Genomic DNA, 23,667 nt, shown 5'->3' on the forward strand with positions numbered 1-23,667 from the left:
TTTGTTTCATATACGTAATAGGTTTTTTTTTAACTTATTTTTAATTCCTGAGTTTAGAAACCCTGATTGTTTCATTTCCCAAAAAATTTCACTGGTGTTTCTTTTTCTGTTCAGACATCTCCATTTCGTGTTGTGTGCAGACCCAGCATGCACATATCTCTATAAGTGAATTATTGTAATGATTATTTAATTGAGGTACCCAAAGCTCAGCACCTTTAGGAATTAATTAAAATGAATGTATTGCACATGATACACAACTCCATGTTTTATGTTACAAATTTCCACTTTGTGAGATTTGTTTTTCTTCATAATTAGATTTATTACCGTGTCTAAAACAAAATGTAGACCTCAACTTTATTCAATAATCTACATTTTCCAAAGCATTTTTATATATTTTACCTCGTTTGATTCACACAACAGTCTAATTAGATTTTAAGCATACCAGAAATGGTCAAGTTCGGATACACTGGCTTGCATATTTTAAATGTTAAAAGCACATATTAACAATGGGAAAGTGTCATTTTATCTTTAGATAGAAAAAAAAAACACCTATTAACACTATGAAAATAAAATACCTCAAAGGAAAAATAAAACATTAACTAGGTAGATTGGTTGTGAAAAATGAAATTACCGTTTAAATTTCTTAGATGTTCTTAATTTATTCAGAGAGAGAGAGAGGGAATCAAAATACCCTGACTAATGTGAAAAAATCCTTTAATGATTTTTGACATAATTTCATCACTGAAAACACTAATTTGCGCTAAATACTGGTATCCAGGTTTCATGAAATACCCTGTTAGCCGGGGATTCAAGCTGATTCTCCAAAATCAGAGGAAGAATGAATAAATAAGGATTTAGAAATACAACTGGGTGAGATATCCCTTCTGTCTTTTCCTTGCCATTTTCCTTCTTTAACTTACAATCCTTTCCACATAAGCCCTCTCTCTCTTAGCTTGATATTAATGTGTCTTTTTTCTTGTTGTGGTAAAACACACATAACATAATATTTACCATCTTAACCATTGGTGGGGTACCGTCTAATGGCATTAAGTACCGCTGTTGTGCAACCATCACCGCTGTCCGTCCCCAGAACTCTTTTCATCTTGCAAGCCTGAAACCATGAATTCTCAATTCACCCCCTCTCCCAACCCCTAACAACCACCATTCTGTTTTCTGTCCTTATGCATTCGACTACTTAAGGAACCTTATATAAGTGGAATCTGACAGTGTATGCCTTCTGGTGACTGGCTTATCTCACATAGCATAATTTTCTCCAGATTAATCCATGTTGTCGCATGTGTCAGAATTTCCTTTTTTTTTTTTTTTTGTGAATGTTTATTTATTTTGGGGAGGAGGGAGATGAGGGGCAGAGAGAGGGAGAAGAGGATGTGAAGCGGGCTTTGTGCTGACAGCAGAGAACCCGATGTGGGGCTCGAACTCATGACCTTCAAGATCATGACCTGAGTTGAAGTCGGACGCTTAACTGACTGAGCCAGGCACCCTGAAATTTCCTTTATTTTTAAGGTGGGATAAATTCCATTTTAGGAATATACCACATTTTGCTTGTCACTTCACCTGCCAGTGGACACGGGTTGCTTCTACATTTTTGCTATTGTGAATAATGTGCTATGTGGTTACTATTTGCATGGAGTATCTCCTTCCATTCTTTCACTTTCAACCTGTTCGTGTCTTTGAGCTAAAGTGAGTCTCTCGTAGACAGCATATATTGGGATCATGTTTTTAAAGCTATTCTGCCAATCTGTCTTTTGACTGGAGAGTTTAATCCATTTACGTTTAAAGTAATTACTGATGTGGTGCCTGGGTGGCTCAGTCAGTTGAGTGTCTGACTCTTGATTTTGGCTCAGGTCATGATCTCACAGTTTGTGGGATCAAGCCCCACATCTCCCTCTCTCTCTGCCCCTTCCCCACTTGTGCGCTCGCACCTTCTCTCTCAAAATAAATAAATTAATTTAAAAAACTACTGTGGAGAGACTTTTGTCATTTTACTATTTGTTTTCTGCCTGCTTTATTACTTTTTGTCTCTCATTTCCCACATTACCGTATTATTTTGTGTTTAGCTGATGTTTTCACAGTGAAATGTACTAATTTCCTTTTGTGTGCGTTCCATAGGTATTTTCTTTGTGATCACCATGATTACATTTAACATCCTAAAGTCAAAACACTCTAATTTGAATTTATACCATCTTAACTTCAGTAACACCGAAAACTTCTCCTATACAGGTCTATCCCCACTATTTTCAGTTATTGATGTCAAATTATGTTTTTACATATGTGTGTCCAAAATGTAAACTAGTAATTGCATTTTTTTATGCATTAGTTTCTTCACTTACGCACAAAACAAAATGTAGGGTCACAAACCAAAGTTAAAGTAACACTAGCTTTTAGACCAATGATTTTTTTTTAATGTATTTGTCTTTTAAATCATGTAGAAAACAAAAACTGGAGTTACCAATCAAAATTACATTAATACTAGCTTTTATAACCGCCCTTATATTTATCTTTACTGAGGTCCTAATTTCTTCATATGGCTTTGAGTTGTCTCATGTCCAGTTATTTCAACCTTCAGGATTCCTTCTAGCATTTCTTACAGGGCAGGTCTAGTGGTAACAGACTCCCTTGCCTTTCGTTTATCTGGAAATGTCTTACTATCCTCCCTCACTTCTCAAGGACAGTTATGCTGAATCTTGGACTCTTGATTGATGTTTTTCTCTTTCAGCACATGAATATATCAGCCACTGCCTCTGGTTCCAAAGTTTCTGATGACAAGTCTGCTGATTATTCTATTGAGGATTTTTATTTGTTGAGAACCACTACTCTCTTGCTGCTGTCAAGATTCTCTCTTCATCTTTGGCTTTCAACAGCTTGATTGCAATGGGTCTTGGTGTGGGTGCCTTGGAGTTTATTCTGTTTGGAGTTCATTGAACTTCTCGTTTATATTCACGTCCTTCATCAAATTTGGGGAGTTTGGGGCCATTATTTGGGGAGTTGGGGGCCATTATTTCCTTAAATAATCTTTCTTCCCCTTTCTCTCTCTTCTCTCTTTTTTAAATTATTTTTTAACGTTTATTTATTTTTGAGACAGAGAGAGACAGAGCATGAACAGGGGAGGGGCAGAGAGAGAGGGAGACACAGAATCCGAAACAGGCTCCAGGCTCCGAGCTGTCAGCACAGAACCCGACGCGGGGCTCGAACTCACGGACCATGAGATCATGACCTGAGCCGAAGTTGGACGCTTAACTGACTGAGCCACCCAGGCGCCCCTCTCTTCTCTCTTTTGAGATTTCCACAATGTGTATGCTGATTGGCTTACGGTGTCCCACCTGTCCCTTAGACTCTGTTCACTTTTCTTCAATCTTTTTTCTTCCCTCAGATTTGATATTTTCAATTTTTCCATATGCGGGTTTGCTGATTCTTTCTCCTGCCTGCTCAAATCTGCCTCAGAATCCCTCTGATCCCTCTAGTGAATTTTTCATTGTAGTCACTGTATTTTTCAGGTCCAGAATTTCTGATTCTTTCTTTTTTTTTTTTTTTTTAGGTTTTTAAATCTCTTTCTTGTTATTTTCATTTTGTTTATACAGCATTTTCTTGATTTTTCTCCCTGTCTGCTTTAGTTCTTTGAGCGTCTTTAAAACAGATGTTTTAGAGTCTTTGCCTAGTAGGTCCATCGTGTGTTCTTCTCAGAGACAGTCGCTGTTGTTTTTTTCCCCTGCTTTAAATGAGCCACCCTTTTCTGTTTCATTGAATGTCTTGTGTTTTTTTATTGACAACTGGGCATTTTTATCTAATAATGCGGTAACCCTGGAATCAGATTCTCCCTTTTCCACAGGGTTTGCCAACTTTTGGTTTTGTTTGTATTTTTTGATTGCTGTAGACTGTATCTGTGCTGGGGATCAGCCTGAGGTATAAACTAAAGGTCTTCTCAATTCCTCGCTGAGGCTGCAACTTTCCCTGGGCATGCCTGATGATTTTCTAAATTTCCCCATATGTGTGGTTACTTTTGAATAGCCTAGACCTTAACTATCTGACTGCCAAAAGAGGGAAATGAGAGGGAACAGAAAACAAAAGAAAATTTTGAAAGACACTGGCCCTTTAAATCCTCTGACAGTCATTTCAGCCTAAAGAGGAAAGGCTTCTAACAGCTGAGTGAGGAAGGCAACAATGCTTCTGTGTCTGCGCTCGGCTCCAGCAATCAGTGATCAGAGCAAAGATCCCTGGTATTTGGAGGCAGAGTCCTTATTATCCACCCTGGCTCCCTCAAGCTGTATGCAAGCTGCTCCTGAGACGTGTGCACAGCTGTCTTTGTGGGGCCAGAGGATGGGAGATGGGTAGTTGCTACAATGAAATTGACTGAAATTAAGTGCAATTTACCATCCAGAAAATTTACTTCCCCTGGAAGTAGCAAGCCTTCAATAGACTCCAGAGTTCCAAAATTGTTATATGAGACAGATCCTGCCAGTGCAATTACTGTCTAGGTGGGGAGACCGATTCCTACTCTGCCGTCTTCCCAGAGTCCTCCCTTTATTTTTATAAGGTAAAAGGTAGCTGTCTCATGATTTGTTAAAATAGTTCTCTTTGTTTTGCATTTTTAAAATATTACAATGTTTCCCCGTAGATTTCTGCAAAACTCTTAATAGCTTGTCCCTGAACCAATTAAACAATTTTAAAATAAGTACCAAACCCTATATTAATAGGGAAATCGACTGATATTTTTGCCAAAGGCAAGACATTTTCCCACTAACATGTTATCTATCACATTAAGGCGCCCGATTGTTGTTTGTTCGCTCTGTTTTGTTGTTTTACAGGTTATGAGCAAAACCCGTTTTAGGAAAGGTGACCACGGCATCCTTTGGCAAGGGTCATCAATATCGAGACCATATTCTATGCCGAAGGTTCTTAACGCTGAAAAAAACGCTGATGTCTGGCACCAGGCCCAGAGATGGTGATTGAATGGTCTGGGGTATGTCCTGGGCTTTGGGAGTTCTGAAAGCTCCCAGGTGATTCTAACGAGCATGGGAATCTCTGCTCTGTGCTTTCTTTGTCTCATGGCCATGAGCATGCTACTCAAAATGACTGCACATTTTTGTACTCTACCAGGACGGAGCTCATGATTTCTGAATGAGCTCTTATCCTCACTTCACAATTCCAGGCATATTGTCTAATGTTCCTATGTGTATTGAACACTGCTGGGGCTCAGCCAGATTCAGCTGGATCTCTTTTATTCTCATACACCCCTCCTTTGGCTTTGGTATGCTTTTGCTTGTAACTGTCCACACCTGTGTCTTTCTTTGGAGGTCTGCCCAAGGTCTGCCGAAGTCACTTTGGGCACGAGTACAGAAAGCAGGAAATGCCTGGGAATTCTTGCCTCCTCGGGGGGAAGCCCCTGGCCAATGGCTGACTGGTGCGGCCAACGAAAGCCCAGCTCTCTTGCCTCCGGTTCGGATACACTGAGGCAAAATTTGTAATCCAGTTCCCCTGCCGGATCAGGCTCGTTCTTCTCTCCAGGGACTTTTGCCTGAGATCATACCCTGGCTTGCACTTTGCCTTTCCGTGTCTTGCTTCCCCAGTCCCTTATTAGTTTCTCCTGGGAGGCACTTCCTGAATAAATCATTTGCACACATATCTTTGTCTCCGTATCTGCTTCTGGTGGCTCCATGGTAACTAACCCTAGAAGTAGGTTGGTTAAGAGAGGAAAGAGAAGGCAATAAAGACGGAAACACTGATTGGAAACAAACAAACTTATTCCACAATGCTTGAAGAAATTTCAGGGTCAACAAAGAGGACTTTCTATGTTTAATCATTTGAAAGTTAAAAGATGATTTTGTGTTTTTGAAAAACTGCCCAGGGATATCACGCCATGACTGCTGATGTTTTCATCTATTAGGGAACAGCCCCAATAGCAAAATGTTTTCATATATGCAGTCATCAGTATCGAGTTTGCCGAGATGAGTATATGTGTTCTGCCAGCATGACTTAACCAGGCAGACTTTTGCAAACTTAACGTACCCTCATCATGTTCTTTGGTTACCGACATGAAAAATTGACATGCTCACACAGGGACATGGTTCCATGAAAAAGTCAGAGCAGACAGGCTTTGTCTCCCATTCGTGCAAAGAAAACATTGGCTTATTTTTAAGTAGGTCATGATAGGACAGGAATCATATGGACCAGTTGCGGATGGAAAGACATAGCGGTCTTCAGCCTTGTTTCGGACACGTGACGCTCTGGAAAGCACCACAATTACGGATGCTCATTTTTCCCTCCAAAGGTGGCAACCTTAGCAAAGAAGCAAATGCTCCATGAAGGTTAAAAGTGACCTGAGCCTTCTAGTTTCGGTACGCAACTGAGGCCCATAGCAGCATAAAGGGAGCTGTTTTCCAAATACACAGATTCTGAGCCTGAATAAAAGGCTTCGTTTTCCAGAGCTGTCAGTCTGATGCAATTCCCAACAATTAGATTTACTAAAGAATTTTATAGAGCAAAAAAAAGAAAGAAATCAAGCAAAATGTCCAGATGTCATCTGTTAAAAATGTTTTATTGAGACAATAAACAAATAACATCAACAAGTACTAAAATTTTAATTAAAATATGATTTACAATGTTGCTATATACCATCAGAAGCATTCTTATTGACGGGAAATAAGATTGCATTGCTTGTATCCTTAGGACACTCAAACATCCCATTTGACTTTGTGGGTCTCCCCCCCTCCAAGTAGTGTGCTCTTAAGATGTACTTTCCATGCCCATGAGCATGAAGATTTTCTTCAACACTTTAAAACACAATGGGAGTATCAATCGTTGCCTTTCATTGCTGGCTACATCACTAAATAGATGTATATTATGTTCTCGAGCCTTCTGCTCAGAAAAATCTAAGTATTGCATTTCTGTCAATTCATTGATTGAAGAGCTTCCCCCTCAAAATGTTGACAGCTGTTTCAGACGTTTATAAAATAACTTGGATAACAGCTGCAAACGGATTGGCTAAAGAAGATTTGGAACCATGCAATTAGCATTCATCAAATGCACACATTTCCATTGAAAAACCTCTTCAACCCAAAAGTTGACTATCAGGAAGCTGATGACTCTTGTTAAATCTGGGAACAGGCCTTGCTAACACTTAACTTTCCATTAGCTGATTTAAAAAGGAGCATATTAATATAGTTACTATTGAATACCATTGAATAAGTTATTGGTGAATGCTGTCTGTAACTAACACTGCTTTGATTTTTGTCCTTTATCTTTCAGACAAGCATCCGTGTGAGAACGGCAGGCCATGTCTTAATAACGTAATTCACTGGTAAATTCCTCGTACTTGAGCAGATATAATTTCCAGAGACAAAGTAGAAATAAACCCAGCTAATTAATTACCTTTATGGACAAAAAGACATTCTTCGCAAGAGACAATAACGTATACATCTTGTAGTCATCACTGTGTTAGAAAGTGTAGTAAAAGCCTCAAAAAGTTAACAGTGGATGGGTAGTGTGGCATGACTGTGGCAGATTTTCCCTTCCGTGTATTGTAGGTGTTTTATTTGAACATGTAATTCTGATATGATTGAAAAATAAAATGTATATTAAAATACTTTGAGTCCTTCAAGGATGATACAACTGTACTTTCAGAGCCAAAAGGAGCACTAGCCTTACTCAACTATCTTGAAAGGACCTTCAGTTTAAAAAGAACTTCCCCAGGGGGCGCCTGACTAGCTCAGTGGTTAAGCGTCCAATGTCGGCTCAGGTCATGATCTCACGGTTCATGGGTTCGAGCCCAGTGTCAGGCTCTGTGATGATATCTCAGAGCCCAGAGCCTGCTTCAGACTCTACGTCTCCCTCTCTCTCTGTCCCTCCTGTGCTTGTGCTCTGTCTCTCAAAAATAAGCAATGAATGTTGAAAAAAAAGTAAAAAGTAATAAAAAATTAAAAAATAATTAAACCTAGAGTGGCAGAGTGGTCAGAAAAAGGCTTTTACCCTCTTGTGCCGTTGGTGGGAATGCAAACTGATACAGCCACTCTGGAAAACAGTATGGAGGTTCCTCAAAAAGTTAAAAATAGAACTACCTTACAATCCAGCGATAGCATTACTAGGTATTTACCCAAAGAATACAAAAACACTAATTCAAAGGGATATATGTACCCCAATGTTTATAGCAGCATTATCTACAATAGTGAAATTATGGAAACAGCTCAAGTGTCTATTGACTGATGAATGCATAAAGAAGATGGGGTATATATATGTTATATTATACATATATATATATACGTATATATATACATATATATGTATATATATATAATGGAATATTATTCAACCATAAGAAAGAATGAAATATTATCATTTGTAATGATGTGGATGGAGCTAGAGAGTATTATGCTAAGCAAAATAAGTCAGAGAAAGACAAATATCATATGATTTCCCTCATATGTAGAATTTAAGAAACAAAACAAACGAGCAAAGGGGAAAAGAGAGAGAGAGAGGCAAACCAAGAAACAGACTCTTAACTCTACAGAGCAAACAGATGGTTACCAGAGAGGAGGTGGGTGGGGGCATGGTGATGGGGATTAAGGAATCCACTTGTCATGATGACCCAGTAATGTATGGAATTGCTGAACCACTATATTGTACACCTGGAACTAATATTACATGGTATGTTAATTAACTGAAATTTAAATAAAAACTTTTTTAAAATGCTTTTTTTTAAGTTTATTTATTTTGAGAGAGCGCAGGGGAGGAGCAGAGAGAGAGAATCCCAAACAGGCTCTGCACTTTCAGCATGGAACCCAACGCGGGGCTCAATCTCATGAACCATGGGATCATGACCTGAACTGAAACCAAGAGTCAGACACTTAACCAACTGAGCCACCCAGACGCTCCTAAAAAAGGCTTTTAACAATAGGAATGGTTCATAAGCAATTTAACAATTTTGCTATGTAATATATATGGAGAACCCCTTGCTATAACCATAAGACCTTATAAAATTTATATTCTCATGAGTATGGGCTAACTTATGTTATCTCTAAATTCATATTGAAGGGGGAGTTGAAGTTCTAACCCTCCATTACCTCAGAATAGGACTGTATTTAAGACCGGATCTTTTAGAAAGTAAATTAAAATGGGGTCATTAGGGTGGTTCAGGTCCAAAATGACTGGTGTCTTTGTAAGAAGGGGATTAGGACACAGACACAGACGGAGGGAAGGCCACGTGAAGACACAGGGAGCAGATGACGACCAGTTGCAAGCCAAAGAGAGAGGCCTCAGAAGAATCGAACCCCGCCGGCCCCTTGATCTTGGACTTCCAGCCTCCAGAATTTTGAGAAGATAAATGTCTGTTGTTTAAGCTACCGGTCTGTGGTACTTTGTTACAGCAGCCCTAGTAAAATGATAACAGTCATCAAAATATCATGTGGAAGGTTCAGGAAGTCAGTGAATGGCTTATATACATAAATCAGGGCAGATCAGGTACACGACAGAGGCAACTCACACAAAAGCCAAAGTCTAGAGCTAAAATTCACCTTGAGAAATCTTGAAATCTGCAAAAACCGTGGGGGAGGGATTGGACACCGACAGGGAGATTGGGCCAATATTCCCCAGGCCTTTGCTATACTTAACATCCTGGAGGAGGGGGGGGTGTTCATCTTGGCAAGTGCTTGCTTACATCAAAAGAAGGCGTGTGGGCCAACTCCTTTCCACTGCCTGTTTTTGTCAATAAAATGTTACTGGAACACAGCCACAACTATTTGTTTACATATCATCTATGGCTGCTTTCGTGCAAAATGGCAGAACTACATGGTTGCTACGGAGGCCATATGGCCTGCGAAATCGAAAATAGTTACGAAACTTTACAGAAGAAGTTGGAAAAGTTTGAAATGAAGTGAATATTACAACAAAGTCCCCCTTCTTTCCAAACACATGGTGAATCTGCAGCCATTCGGGCCCCTCGAGTTCAAGGTGATTCACGTGTACCTGAGATGGAACTCTGCCAGCCACGGCTTCCGGGCTCACCTCCTGGATCAGTGAGCTCGGGAAAGCAGAAGGGAGGTGCTTGGGAACCCTTGGAAAATGCCGTTTCCACAAAAGGAAGGAAGGAAAAGCAAGCTAATGAGGAAGACAGGCAGAGTACGAGGGAGCAAACTGAGGAAGTTGTACGAGCCCATAGATAGTGAGGACATTTATCAGGGAATTCATACAGAAAGATCCCAAGGCTGGGGCTTCTGGGTGGCTCAGTAGGTTAAGCTTCTGCCTCTTGATGTCATCTCAGGTCATGATCTCACAGGTTTCTGAGTTCGAGCCCTGCAGTGGGCTCCGCACTGATAGCACTGAGCCTGCTTGGGATTCTCTCTCTTGCTTGCTCTCTCTCTCTCTCTGCCTCTCCGCCACTAGTGTGCACATGCTCACACACACACTCTCTCTCTCTCAAATAAACATTAAAAAAAAAAAAAAGAACCCAGGTGCAGGAACCACCGTGGAGAGCACAGTTTTGTTCTGGAAGTAGAAGTGCTCTGTCGCCCAGATGTCAGCTGGAATGAAGTCCCCCAGACCCTGGCTGTCCAGGTGGGCTTGACTCAAACCTTTGCGCATGTCCTACCCTCCTTGCCTTTGAAGATTTCTAAAAATTCCTAGGAGCTCACACCCTTTTGATCACCTTTGTCTCCAAGCTCCTCATTTCAGAGAAGCTGTCTTATTTATTACACATCAATCCAGATGGTACATTCAACCCCTTCTGTGAATGTTTCATGTGCGTGCACACACACACACACACACACACACACACTCATAGAAAGCATTCATCAGAAGAAAATATTCTACTATAAATCTCTGAGCCATGGCTCATATAGTTCTTCAAAATTGTTGTCCTTAAAAATACTCTTTGGCTATTTCACCAACTGGGACATTTCTTGTGATTGCATGTGGTGGCATCCTGTCCAGCCTCAGACCAGCTCACTCTCCCCCACTAACTTGTCTCTACACATCTTTCCTCTCTCCTCTTCCTGCCTCTCAGAGGCAAGGATGCAATCCCATGTAGCCAATCTCTTTGGGGGTCTTCAATGTCTTACCACACCGCCTTCTTGATGCCAGTGGTATTGTTGAAAGCCTGATTTATTTTGGTCCTTTGTATGTGATTTGCTTTTTCTCTGTAAAGTTCTGAGAATTTCCACTAATTATAATTTATATATATGTGTGTGTGTGTGTGTGTGTGTGTGTATGTGTGTGTATTTGGAGTGCAAGCAGGAGAGGGGGCAGAAAGAGGGAGAGGGAAAGAATCCCAAGCAGGCTCTGCAATGTTTGTGCAGAGCCCAACTCAGGACTTGAACTCATGAACTTGTGAGATCATGACCTGAGCTGAAATCAAGAGTCGTACACTTAATCTACTGAGCCACCCAGGCACCCCTATCATTTCTTTGTCAAATGCTTCCTCCCCTCTGTTTTCCCCTGTCCTTTTGGTGCTCCTGTTACCAGCACATTGATCCTTTACTACTTGCTGATGAGAGGATTTCTTGACCTGGTCTTCAACTCATAAAATCTGCTTCCGGTGGAATCCATGCTGACATTCACCCCTTCCATTCAGTTGTTTCAGCAATTACAGTTCTGAATTATTATTTCCACTTGGTTTCTTGTTAAAAATAATTGCCTGTTATTAAATAGAATTTAATATTCCATGTTCTAGAAGGAAAGAAATAATGAAAGACCTCAGGTTGGAAAAGTTCACGGGCTGGGTAATAAAATGAATCCTTCCTCTGAGTACAGTACCATAAAATTGAAGAATCTCAAAGACAAGGAGAAAGTTTATGTATCAATTCTACCATACTTATTTTAAATTCTCATAGCCCATAAATTAATTTGGTAGAGTTATTCAGTGAATCTTCTTGGTTTTACTTTCAATGGGAGTAATTTGTAGATAGCAACCATTTTTGACCTCTTCTTTACTTAATGATAATCTCTTGGGTGATTTGTGAAAGTATGGTGTTGGCTATTGTTTTAACCTAGATATTCTTTATTGTAAAAAGTTTTATTTTATTCTTTTTTAGTAATCTCAGTACCCAACATGGGGCTTGAACTCACGACCCTGAGATCAAGAGTCACACGCTCTTCCAACAGAGCCAGCCAGGTATGCCTTATGTTGGATACTCTTCATCATGTGCAGGAGAGAGCATTTTGTTTAGTTTTCCAAGAGTTTTTGTTTTCCCACTATATTTAGATGTTAGTGTCAACCATATACTGTCTAAAGCATATAAAACCCACATATAATGCAGTTTGCAAGTACCGTTGGTCCTGATTGCTTGCCATGAGCAACTTTTAGTTCACACTCAATTTACTAGGAAATAAATGTCCTGAATTCTCTTGTAGGAAAGTGCAAAGACCCTTAACTTAGTCTGCCTTTTCTCTTGAAGCCTGATTGAAACTTGAAAGTTGTCATATTCATATCTTAAAAGCAATGCAAATATAAGATTACTCCCACCCTAGGGACCACGGCCGAATCCAATATTGTTAACAGCCTATTCAGACCCTTTGCTCCTCTGGTGTGGAGAGAAGCTTCTGGTCTCTCTGGCCCTGTGTTCCTTTCTAGGAATGCTGCTGTAGGCTCACCATACCCACCTTTTTACCTTCACCCTTTGCTGTGACTTCTATCCTTTGTTGGGTGACCATGGCCTGAAGGCCACATTTCTCCTTTATGATTTTGGACTTCTCTGTGGGGTGCAGCGCTCAATGCGTATACATTAATTGGGTTGTATTAATTATAGGTGTCATTCAAGCATTTAAAAATGTTTCCTTTACGGGGCGCCTGGGTGGTGCAGTCGGTTAAGCGTCCGACTTCAGCCAGGTCAGGATCTCGCGGTCCGTGAGTTCGAGCCCCGCGTCAGGCTCTGGGCTGATGGCTCAGAGCCTGGAGCCTGTTTCCGATTCTGTGTCTCCCTCTCTCTCTGCCCCTCCCCCGTTCGTGCTCTGTCTCTCTCTGTCCCCAAAAAAATAAATAAACGTTAAAAAAAATTTTAAATGTTTCCTTTACATCATGAAATATGCAATACATGCATATTCACTCAGTGCATCACGAAGTCTTTAAATCTGCCTTTCATCCTCGTCTCCTTTATGTCTCCGTGCTTCGTTCCATACTATTCTTGGGCTCTGTCTTTCAGGTAACTCATTCTTTCCTTGGCTATGTCCATCGGGTCTACTGCTAAATGGATCAATTGAATTTTAAATTCCAGTTACCGTATTTTTCATTTCTGAAAGCCCTGCTCGGCTTTATTCAAAATTGTTTGCTCTTTTGTCATGTTTCCAAGCCTCTCTTGAGAAACACATCAAATATATTTGCACCATACATTGGGTTTTTAAATTTAATATTTAAGCAAAGGTTCCCAAACTTGAGTGTGCATCAGAATTACCTGAGAACTTGTTAAAACACACATGGCTGGGTGTCATGCCTAGGGCCTGTGATTAGCAGGTCAGGGCAGAGCCTAGGAATGTGTAGTTCCAACAACTTCCCTGGTGATGCTGATGTTGCTTAGTTTAGGGACTATGTTTTGAGAATAACTCATCTAAAGTATTTGTAGATCAGATTTTTCCGCTATTGTTGGTGCTATGCTCACTTATGGTGCTTGTGTTTTTGTGGTTTGTTTTGTTTTGATTGAAAACATTCATTTTCTTTGGACTTTCCTTCCCTTCCCTTCCTTTCCTTTCCTTTCCTTTCCTTTCCCTTCCCTTCTTTCCTTTCCTTTCCTTTCCTCTTTCTTTCTCTCTTTCTTTCTCTCTTTCTTTCTTTCTTTTGGAGAGGGAGGGAAATACTTGGGACCTTGGATAAAGGTGCATTTCTGAAGAAAGGATTTATGTTTGCTCTTGCCAAATGTTTGGGAACACTCCCAGAGCATTCTAGGTTAAATTCTTGCCTTGAGGTTTTTTGAAACCCCTAGTTAAATTGAATTCAGGGTATTTCATTGCCTTAAGGATGGGTTATAGTTTTGCTACTCAACAACAGGTTTGAGATTGGTCATGTCTTAAAGCAGGAAAGAACATCCAATGGAAAAAAGACAGCCTCTTTAACAAATGGTGCTGGGAGAACTGGACAGCAACATGCAGAAGGTTGAAACTAGACCACTTTCTCACACCATTCACAAAAATAAACTCAAAATGGATAAAGGACCTAAATGTGAGACAGGAAACCATCAAAACCTTAGAGGAGAAAGCAGGAAAAGACCTCTCTGACCTCAGCCGTAGCAATCTCTTACTCGACACATCCCCAAAGGCAAGGGAATTAAAAGCAAAAGTGAATTACTGGGACTTTATGAAGATAAAAAGCTTCTGCACAGCAAAGGAAACAACCAACAAAACTAAAAGGCAACCAACGGAATGGGAAAAGATATTCGCAAATGACATATCGGACAAAGGGCTAGTATCCAAAATCTATAAAGAGCTCACCAAACTCCACACCCGAAAAACAAATAACCCAGTGAAGAAATGGGCAGAAAACATGAATAGACACTTCTCTAAAGAAGACATCCGGATGGCCAACAGGCACATGAAAAGATGTTCAGCGTCGCTCCTTATCAGGGAAATACAAATCAAAACCACACTGAGGTATCACCTCACGCCAGTCAGAGTGGCCAAAATGAGCAAATCAGGAGACTATAGATGCTGGAGAGGATGTGGAGAAACGGGAACCCTCTTGCACTGTTGGTGGGAATGCAAATTGGTGCAGCCGCTCTGGAAAGCAGTGTGGAGGTTCCTCAGAAAATTGAAAATAGACCTACCCTATGACCCAGCAATAGCACTGCTAGGAATTTATCCAAGGGATACAGGAGTACTGATGCATAGGGCCACTTGTACCCCAATGTTCATAGCAGCACTCTCAACAATAGCCAAATTATGGAAAGAGCCTAAATGTCCATCAACTGATGAATGGATAAAGAAATTGTGGTTTATATACACAATGGAATATTACGTGGCAATGAGAAAGAATGAAATATGGCCTTTTGTAGCAACGTGGATGGAACTGGAGAGTGTGATGCTAAGTGAAATAAACCATACAGAGAAAGACAGATACCATATGGTTTCACTCTTATGTGGATCCTGAGAAACTTAACAGGAACCCATGGGGGAGGGGAAGGAAAAAAAAAAAAAGAGGTTAGAATGGGAGAGAGCCAAAGCATAAGAGACTGTTAAAAACTGAGAACAAACTGAGGGTTGATGGGGGGTGGGAGGGAGGGGAGGTTGGGTGATGGGTATTGAGGAGGGCACCTTCTGGGATGAGCACTGGGTGTTGTATGGAAACCAATTTGTCAATAAATTTCATAAAAAAATAAAAGAAAAAAAACATTAAAAAAAAAAGAAAAAAAAAAGAAAAAAAAGAGATTGGTCATGTCTTTCTAGACCAATGGAGTAGGGGAAGTGTCTTTTCTAGTTTAACTTTACTGTGAGAGTGTAGCCCTTTGATGTTCCAGGTTTGTGGGGTGGCGAACAGGGTCCTACTTACTCGCATTTTGGGCCTTTTCTTCTACCCCTGTTCTCCCGAGCTGTTGAAAATTGATGATGAGGCTCACCAGGTCACCAAAACTCTCAAGTTGAAAGCAGACTGAAGCTCCCTGCTGGCCCCTCTGTGTTTTCTGAGTTGCAAACATTCTCTCTTAATCCATTTCATCTTTTTACTTTGTCGATGGTATTTTTTTCAACATAGAGCAAATTTAAATTTTAGTAGGAAAATCTAGGAATTATGCCCAATTTTGTCTGGTTTCTGGACTTTATGTAGAAGGTCATTCTCCAATAAAGATTTTTTAAAACTTTCTTAAAATTTTTCTCTACTGGTTTTGTAAACCATCACTGATAAATAATTGTATATATGCATATACATACATATACATGTACATATACATATATATATCTCATAATGCAGGAAGCTAAGTTTGATTTACTCAAAATGGATATTCAGTTGTTCCAGTATCCAAATACTGAATAATTCATTCTTTACCTACTGATTTAAAATGTCACATTTTTCATGTATTAAATAGATACATATTTCTGGATTATATTCTGCTATAACAAGCTATTTGTCTATTCCTGGTATAATAATATGGCACGTTAATTATAATAGTTTTCAAGGACATTTTCATATCTGATAAGACATGCCTCTACTCATTATTCTGTTTTTCAAATATTTCTTGGCAATTCTGATGGAATTATTGTTCCAGATGAAATTTAGAATCAATTTATTACGTTCCTTCAAAATCCCTTTGATATTCTGACTGAAAAAGCACAATGTTTATATATGACTTTGGGAGGACTGACATTTTTATGTTATTTGAATCTTCCTGTCTAGGAGAATGGTATGTTTTCCCATTCAGTTGGGGCTTTATTTCACGTTTGTCATTAATGCCGCATAGTTTTTTTTTACATGTATATATACATATATATATATATATATGTATATATACATATGTATATATATATGTATATATACTTTTTTCTTGTTGAATTTTGAGTTGTCATTTTTGCAAATGGAATTTTATTTTCAATTCATTTCTAACTAGTTATGGCTAGTTAGAAACAAAGATATTAATTTGTAAATCTTTATTTTTTTATTGAGATACAATTGATGTGTAACATTATATTTGTTTCAGGCGGTTTTTCTCTGTGTATACAACCATATCGTATGTAAATATTGCCACTTCACTTTTTCCTCTCATTTTGTTTTCTAGATTTATTCCATTAAATAGACTGTCCAAAGTACCGTAGCAGTGAATAATACAGATAGTAAACATACTTCTCTTGTTCCTGACAGTCAGAATACCTGTAAATTTTCAGAATTGTTTACTATTGATTTCTGATAAATACTGTTCAAAATATTTGAGAAAAATTCTTTACTTTTATTAAACATTTTGGTAATAGGTATAGAATTTTGTTCATATTTTGTACCTATAAAAAATCACCACCAGTTATTTGGCATTTATTTATTTATTCATTCATTCATTCATTTATTTATTTTTATTTTATTTACAGAGAGAGAGGGCATGAGCAGGGGAGAGGGGCAGAGGGAGATAGAATCTTAAGCAGGCTCCACACTCAATGCGGAGCCAGATTCAGGGCTCAATCCCACGACTCTGGGATCCTGACCTGAGCCCAAATAGAGTCAGACGCTTAACCAACTGAGCCACCCAGACACCCCTGGCTTTTATTTTTGATTTATTAACATAATATTTGAATATTTTAATGTTGAAGCATCTTATCAATCCAAAAATAAATCCTATTTATTTATTTTATATCATTATAAAATGACTGTATATGCTTAATATCTTTCTTAGAATTTTGGTTATTTATTCTTATGCTATTGCTTTCTTACATAGAACATGGTATGTGTCTGCATATAATTTATGGCAAATTCATTTTGGATTGTTACTCATCTTCGAATGAGATGAGTTCTTCCTGGACGAGTTGTCTGTGGGAGGTGCAGGTCAGACATCAGGCAGGATCACGCCCCAGGCTGGCAAGGATTCCTGTGACAGAACCCTGTATGACTGTTCTCTCGGCTGTGACTTCTCCCTAGACAAGAAATATGAGCCCTGCAGTCAGTTCGTGAGGCTCAGCACACTGTCCTCCCCTCCCGCTTTACCAAGACACCTCTTTCTGCAATGGTGCTCTATGTGATGGTTTATGCAGCATCACCCTCTCTGCTTCTGGAAGCTCCCCCATCAAACCAAGGCCAGGGACATTAGATCAACCAGCTCTCAAGAATGATTAATTTTTCTCCTCTCAGTGGGTCACTTACTTCTGAGGACAGTGATTTTATATCTGTCAGGGTCCAGTCAGGAAAACAGAACGCCACAAGTTATTTTAGCAGTGAGTTTCATATAAGAGCTGGATTAAACAGATCCTGGGCAGATGGAAAATGGGGAAAGGGACGCTAACTTAACAGAGCGATAGGAACTGCAGGAGGCCCCCACCACTCTTAGCTCTGGAGGAAATCGGAGGAGAGCCTAAGGTCATTATAACCTAGAGGCTTGGTGGGCGGGAGACACAGACCTCCGTGGAGAAGCAGTTGTCAGCTATTTCAGAGGGGATAGGATGATGCTCTGGGACTGTAGAAGAAACCAACAACTGGAAACTGGAATTAACCGTGGCACCAGCGGTCACCATTCCTTCTTCCTTCTGGTCCTTCTCTAGCACCCTCTACTGGCAGACTCCAGCAGGAGAAATGTGGTTTGCAGAGTACCAGCTAAGGGAAGTGTGGCTGAGAAGCAGGCTGAGAGCAGATTCACGATGGGCTTGGGTCACCAGAGTCTACCTGCGGACACCTCTACTGGGCAGCTTCACACTTCTGTTTGACCTTCCCCACTCTTGCCAACCCTTCCTCACAGGTGCACGGTTACAGATGTCTCCTCATTTCAGTGGAAACGGATTTTGCTTCTGTTTCTTCTTTTAATACTCTTATAGGTACTTATTCTCTTAGTACTCCAGCGTGATTTTTGAGAAGGGGAAAGGGCAATCCTCTTTACCCCACCATTTAAAAACTTGAGGTCATCGGGGCGCCTGGGTGGCTCAGTCAGTTAAACGTCGAACTCAATTTCAGCTCAGGTCATGATCTCACAGTTTCATGAATTTCAGCCCCACGTGGGACTCTATGCTGACCCTATAGAAGCTGCTTGAAATTCTCTGTCTCTCTGTCTCTCTGTCCTTCCCCTGCTCATTCTGTCTCTGTCTCTATCAAAATAAACTTTAAAAATTATTTAAAAAACTTGAAGTCATAAATGAGCTAGTGGCTACGTAAGTTCCTTAAACAATTATTTACCTCTCTGAGACTTCTTAATAGCATTTTATTAGGACTTTCTTTTTCTTATGTCATTGAGAACATGATTGTCTTTTCTCAGTCTAATCAGATGCATAAGCGTTAAACTTTCTTCTGATTTCTATAGACATTTCCAGAAATAGGTTTTTCTTCTATACTTTGAGAATGATGCTCTATATCCCCTGATGAGCCATAAAGAAGTATATATAGACACACACACACACACACACACACACACTAAACTAGAATGAGGCAGAATCCATCTAAGACTTGATTTCCACCAGTTAGCAGGGTGTGTAGATTTCCCCAGGCTCCAGGCATTGGTCATTTTTATTTTGCTAGAATCTCATTCTCATTTGTACTTCAGAGTTCAGATTGAATTCACGGCACAGCCCTGCTCCGAGTGTGTGGCGGCTATCTGTAAATGTCACTGTGTGGTATTGCCACGGCTGAAGGCTGGGGAGCAGCTGGTCGGGTGGCCTTTCCTCTAGCTTCCCCTAGGGACGCCAGAGGTGTGGATTGCACACCCTTTCCAACACTCACATAGGAATCCGTTAGGAGGAGGCTTAGATGAGATGCAAGGCAAATAGATTTCAGCCTAGGTCTACGTGCCTGGGCTAGCACCCCGGCGGCGCTGTTGAGTAATGAGTGACCGGTATTGATGAAATGGAGAATGAGAGGCACGCGCCTAACCAGCTGAAGGTGGCCGCGAGCCACACCCACTCAGCCCCATCTCAGATGACCCATCCTGAATGAATGACCGGTGTCTGGGAACCTGTACCAGGTCATGAGACTCATCTTTGTTGTTAACGCGTGTGCCGTATTGTCCGTCCAGCATCCTTCTTTGTTAGTTTCGTTTACCATTTTTATTTTGAAACCCTTATATAGAGTAGCCCCCAAATAAGATATAATTACAGATTAAACATTACAAGATTCAGAATAGTTATAAAGAGTTGCAGCCTGAAGTCGCAGTTGCAAAATTAAAAACGTTCTTGCAGGTTTCACGTACCCCTCAGCCAGTTCCCCTCAATGGTAACATCTTGCATAATTAGGGAGCAATGTGACACGGGGAAATTGACAATCCACAGAGCTTATATCAGCTTTTACCAGTTCTCTGGTAAAGTTCTGCTGTAAAGTTCTACGGCGCTTTGTTGGGGGGGGATCGTGGGGAGGAAGAGAGACAGAGACAGAGACTGACAGAGAGAGAGAAAGAGAGAGAGAGAGTGTGTGTCCAGATTTATCTCCCATGTAGATTCATGTACTCACCACCATGGTCAAGATACCCAAGAGTTCCATAATTATAAAGGCTCTCTCTCTCTCTCTCTTTTAAGCTTATTTACTTTAAGAGAAAGCACAAGTAAGTCAGGGAGGAGCAGGAAGAGAGAGAATCCCAAGCAAGCTCCATGCTGTCAGCGCAGAGCCAAGATGCAGAACTGGAATGCAAGAATCGCGAGATCATGACCTGAGCCAAAGTCAAGAGGTGGACGCTTAACCGACTGAGCCACCCAGGCACCCTTCATGCTATCTTTTTATAGCCTCTTCTCACAGCTACCGAGCCCCTAACCTCTGCCAACTTCCAATCTGGTCTGTCTCTGTGATTACATTATTTTAAGAATGTTAATATAAATGTAATGACACAAACATCTTGAGTTTTGTTTTTCTTTTTACTCGGCATGATTCCCTGGAGGTTTATGCAGGAGGATGTATGAGTCAAAAGTTTGTTCCTTGTCACTGCTGAGTAGCACCCCATGGCGTGGATGTACCACAGGTCGTTTACCATTTGTTTGTTGAAGGTCCTCTGGTTTGTTTCCAGTTTTCAGCTATTATGAATAAAACAACTAATAGGGATGCCGCGGTGGCTCAGTCAGATAAGTGTTCGACTTCAGCTCAGGTCATGATCTCATGGCTTGTGGGTTCGAGCCTCGCATCAGAGCCTGGAGTCTGCTTCCGATTCTGTCTGTCTCTCTCTCTGCCCCTCCCCCACTTGTGCTCTGTCTCTGTCTCTCAAAAATAAATAAACGTTAAAAAAATTAAAAAAAAAAAAGAGTATTTTTGTATGGGTTTTTGCACAGACATACATTTTTCTCTCTCTGGGATCGATGCTGGTTGTATGATAGTTACCGATTTCGCTTTATTAAAAACTGCCAAACTGTTTTCCAGAGCAGTCGTACCATTTTTCATGACCACCAGCAATGTATGAGTGACCCAGTTTCTCTACATCCTCACCAGTGTTTCGTGTTAGCTCTGTTTTTTTTTTTTAATTATTTTAGCCATTCTAATAGGTGTGCAATGGTATTTCGTGGTGATTTCAATGACTAATGAAATTGAACAGTTTTCCACCTGTTTCTTTGCCATCTATGTATCCTCTTCAGGAAAATGTTCATGTTTTTGTCTATTTGCTAACAAGAATTTTTTTTAAAGATTTATTTATTTTTGAGAGAGAGAGAGTGCACAAGCGGGGAAGGGGCAGAGAGAGAGGGGGACAGAAGATCCAAAGCAGGCTCTGCACTGACAACAGTGAGCCCGATGCAGGGCTTGAACTCACAAGCCAAGAGATCATGACCTGAGCCAAAGTCGGACGCTCAACTGACTGAACCACTCGGGCGCCCCAAGAATTTTTTTTAACAATGAGTTTTGAGACTCCCCTACGTATTCCAGATAGAAGTTCTTTGTTGGGTATGTGGTTTTCTCCTGCTTGGTGTTCATCTTTTTATACTCTTAATGGGGTTTTTCACAAAACAAATGTTTACAAAATTTTTTTGGCGTTTATTTATTATTGAGAAACAGAGAAAGACAGAGCATGAGCAGGGGAGGGGCAGAGAGAGAGGGAGACACAGAATATAAAGCAGGCTCCAGGCTCTGAGCCGTCAGCACAGAGCCCGATGCAGGGCTTGAACTCACAAACTGCAAGATCATGACCTGAGCCGAAGTCGGAGGCTTAATGGACTGAGCCACTCAGGCGCCCCATAGAACAAATGTTTTTAATTTTGTCGAGCTCTAATCTACAAAATTTTCCTTTTGTAGATCATACTTTTGTTGTCCAGTATAAAAACTAGTGTTGTTTTTTTTCCCTCGAAGTGTTATATTTAATTTCAGGTCTGTGATCCATTTGTATCTTTTGTGAAGAACTGAATCTGGTGCTTAGTGACGCCTGTTCTGTCTTGTCAGTTATGTCACGAACACCAGCTCATGACTATTCCTGCTAGTAGAACATCCTGGGCATCCACAATGTCCTCTTCCTCTTACTGCCTGGTTCTCTGACATGTATGTGATATGATGTGATATATGTGATATGATGTGATATATGTGATATGATGTGATATGATGTGATATATAGCCCCTAGGAACATTTTACAGACTACTAGGCTCAGAAATAATTTGCCATCTATGAGCCAGGTGATTTTCTGATTCTTCTTCTTCTTTTTTTTTAATGTTTGTTTATTTTTGAGAGAGAGAGAGAGAGAGAGCATGAGCAGGAGAGGGGCAAAGAGAGAGAGGGAGACACAGAATCTGAAGCAGGCTCCAAGCTCTGAGCTGTCAGCACAGAGCCCGATGCCAGGCTCCAACTCACGAACCACGAGATGGTGACCTGAGCCGAAGTTGGACGCTTAACCGACTGAGGGCCCCAGGCGCCCCATGATTCATTTTAAATTACATTTTTTTAGGACGCCAAAAGCAAAAGTTAGGTCAAAGCGGTTAGCACGCCAGTTTTCTCTCTCTGAATGCAAGACCACAGTCGTACCTGGTTACCACCTACTCGAATTATGGCCTCCTACAGGGAAGCTTGTAGCTTCAAGCTGAGGATTAGATCCCTCTGATGTACCACCCTTTCTACAATAATCAAGGCTTTAAACTTGACTTGGGTGCAAACTGCTTCCCCGCCCAGCTGGTGTCTTCTGTAGGAAGGCCAAGGAAACGGAGCATGGCCCTTTCTCTCTTCCCTGGGCTTGGCTCCCCATTTGTCCATCAGCGCAGAGAGCGCCAGAGAGCAGGAGAGTGGTAAGTGAGGAGAAATGTCTTACTGGCACTTTCCTAAGATGGTATTGTGCCCCCTGAGCCTGGTAGAGTTGTCAAAGTTAATCTTTATGTTGGTGGCATTTCTGTCGAGTCTTTGGATATTCGTGTCATTGGGGACCTTCGATTTATAGTTCTTTCAACCTAGGGCAATGCTTTCCTTTTGGCTTGATTTGTACGATAGACTAGAGTTAATTTCTTTGTTGGCCAGCCCACCTACCTTATCCAGAGAAACCTTTTTGATTTTCACAATGAAGCTTGTCTTCTGAAGTCACATAAGGCAGTTGTTGATATAATCACCTTTGGCAGATAAAGATCTGTTAGAAACAATCTAACCTCCCTTCAGGGGAAAGGACTGAGCAAAGGGAATCACTGTTAAGAGACCTGTTATGGCCTATAGGGCTTGTAACAGTCACCTATAGCTGTGTAATAAGGAACCCCAAACTCAGACGACTTGGGCTGAGCTCACTCGGCTGCCTCTGTGGTCTGTTCCCAGCCTGACTTTTCTTGGCAAGCCTTCCTCACCTGTCTCGGGCCTCGACTGGGAACAGCTGTGATGCCAGCTCCGTGTGGTGTTTCTTTGTCCAGCAGGCCAGGCCGGGCTTGTCCACATTGTGCCGAAAGGATTCCCAGAAGCAGCAGCAGCAAGGCTTCTGGACGCCTGGGCTCGGAGCACAGCCAACCTCACTTCCACGGCTTTCTGCTCTTCAGAGAAGGTCACCAAGGTCTCCAGACACAAAAAGTCTCTGGAGAAAGAGACGGTAGGTCTGGATGAGTGGAGTTACAAATTACGGCTGCATTTAGCGATCTACCATAATGCTTTAACCTATATGCCTCCTTCTCAACGCGCCCAAGAGAATCAGCGAAGGACC

This window comes from Prionailurus viverrinus, chromosome A3 (genome assembly GCF_022837055.1).
Source record: "Prionailurus viverrinus isolate Anna chromosome A3, UM_Priviv_1.0, whole genome shotgun sequence".
NCBI classification, from domain to species: Eukaryota; Metazoa; Chordata; class Mammalia; order Carnivora; family Felidae; genus Prionailurus; species Prionailurus viverrinus.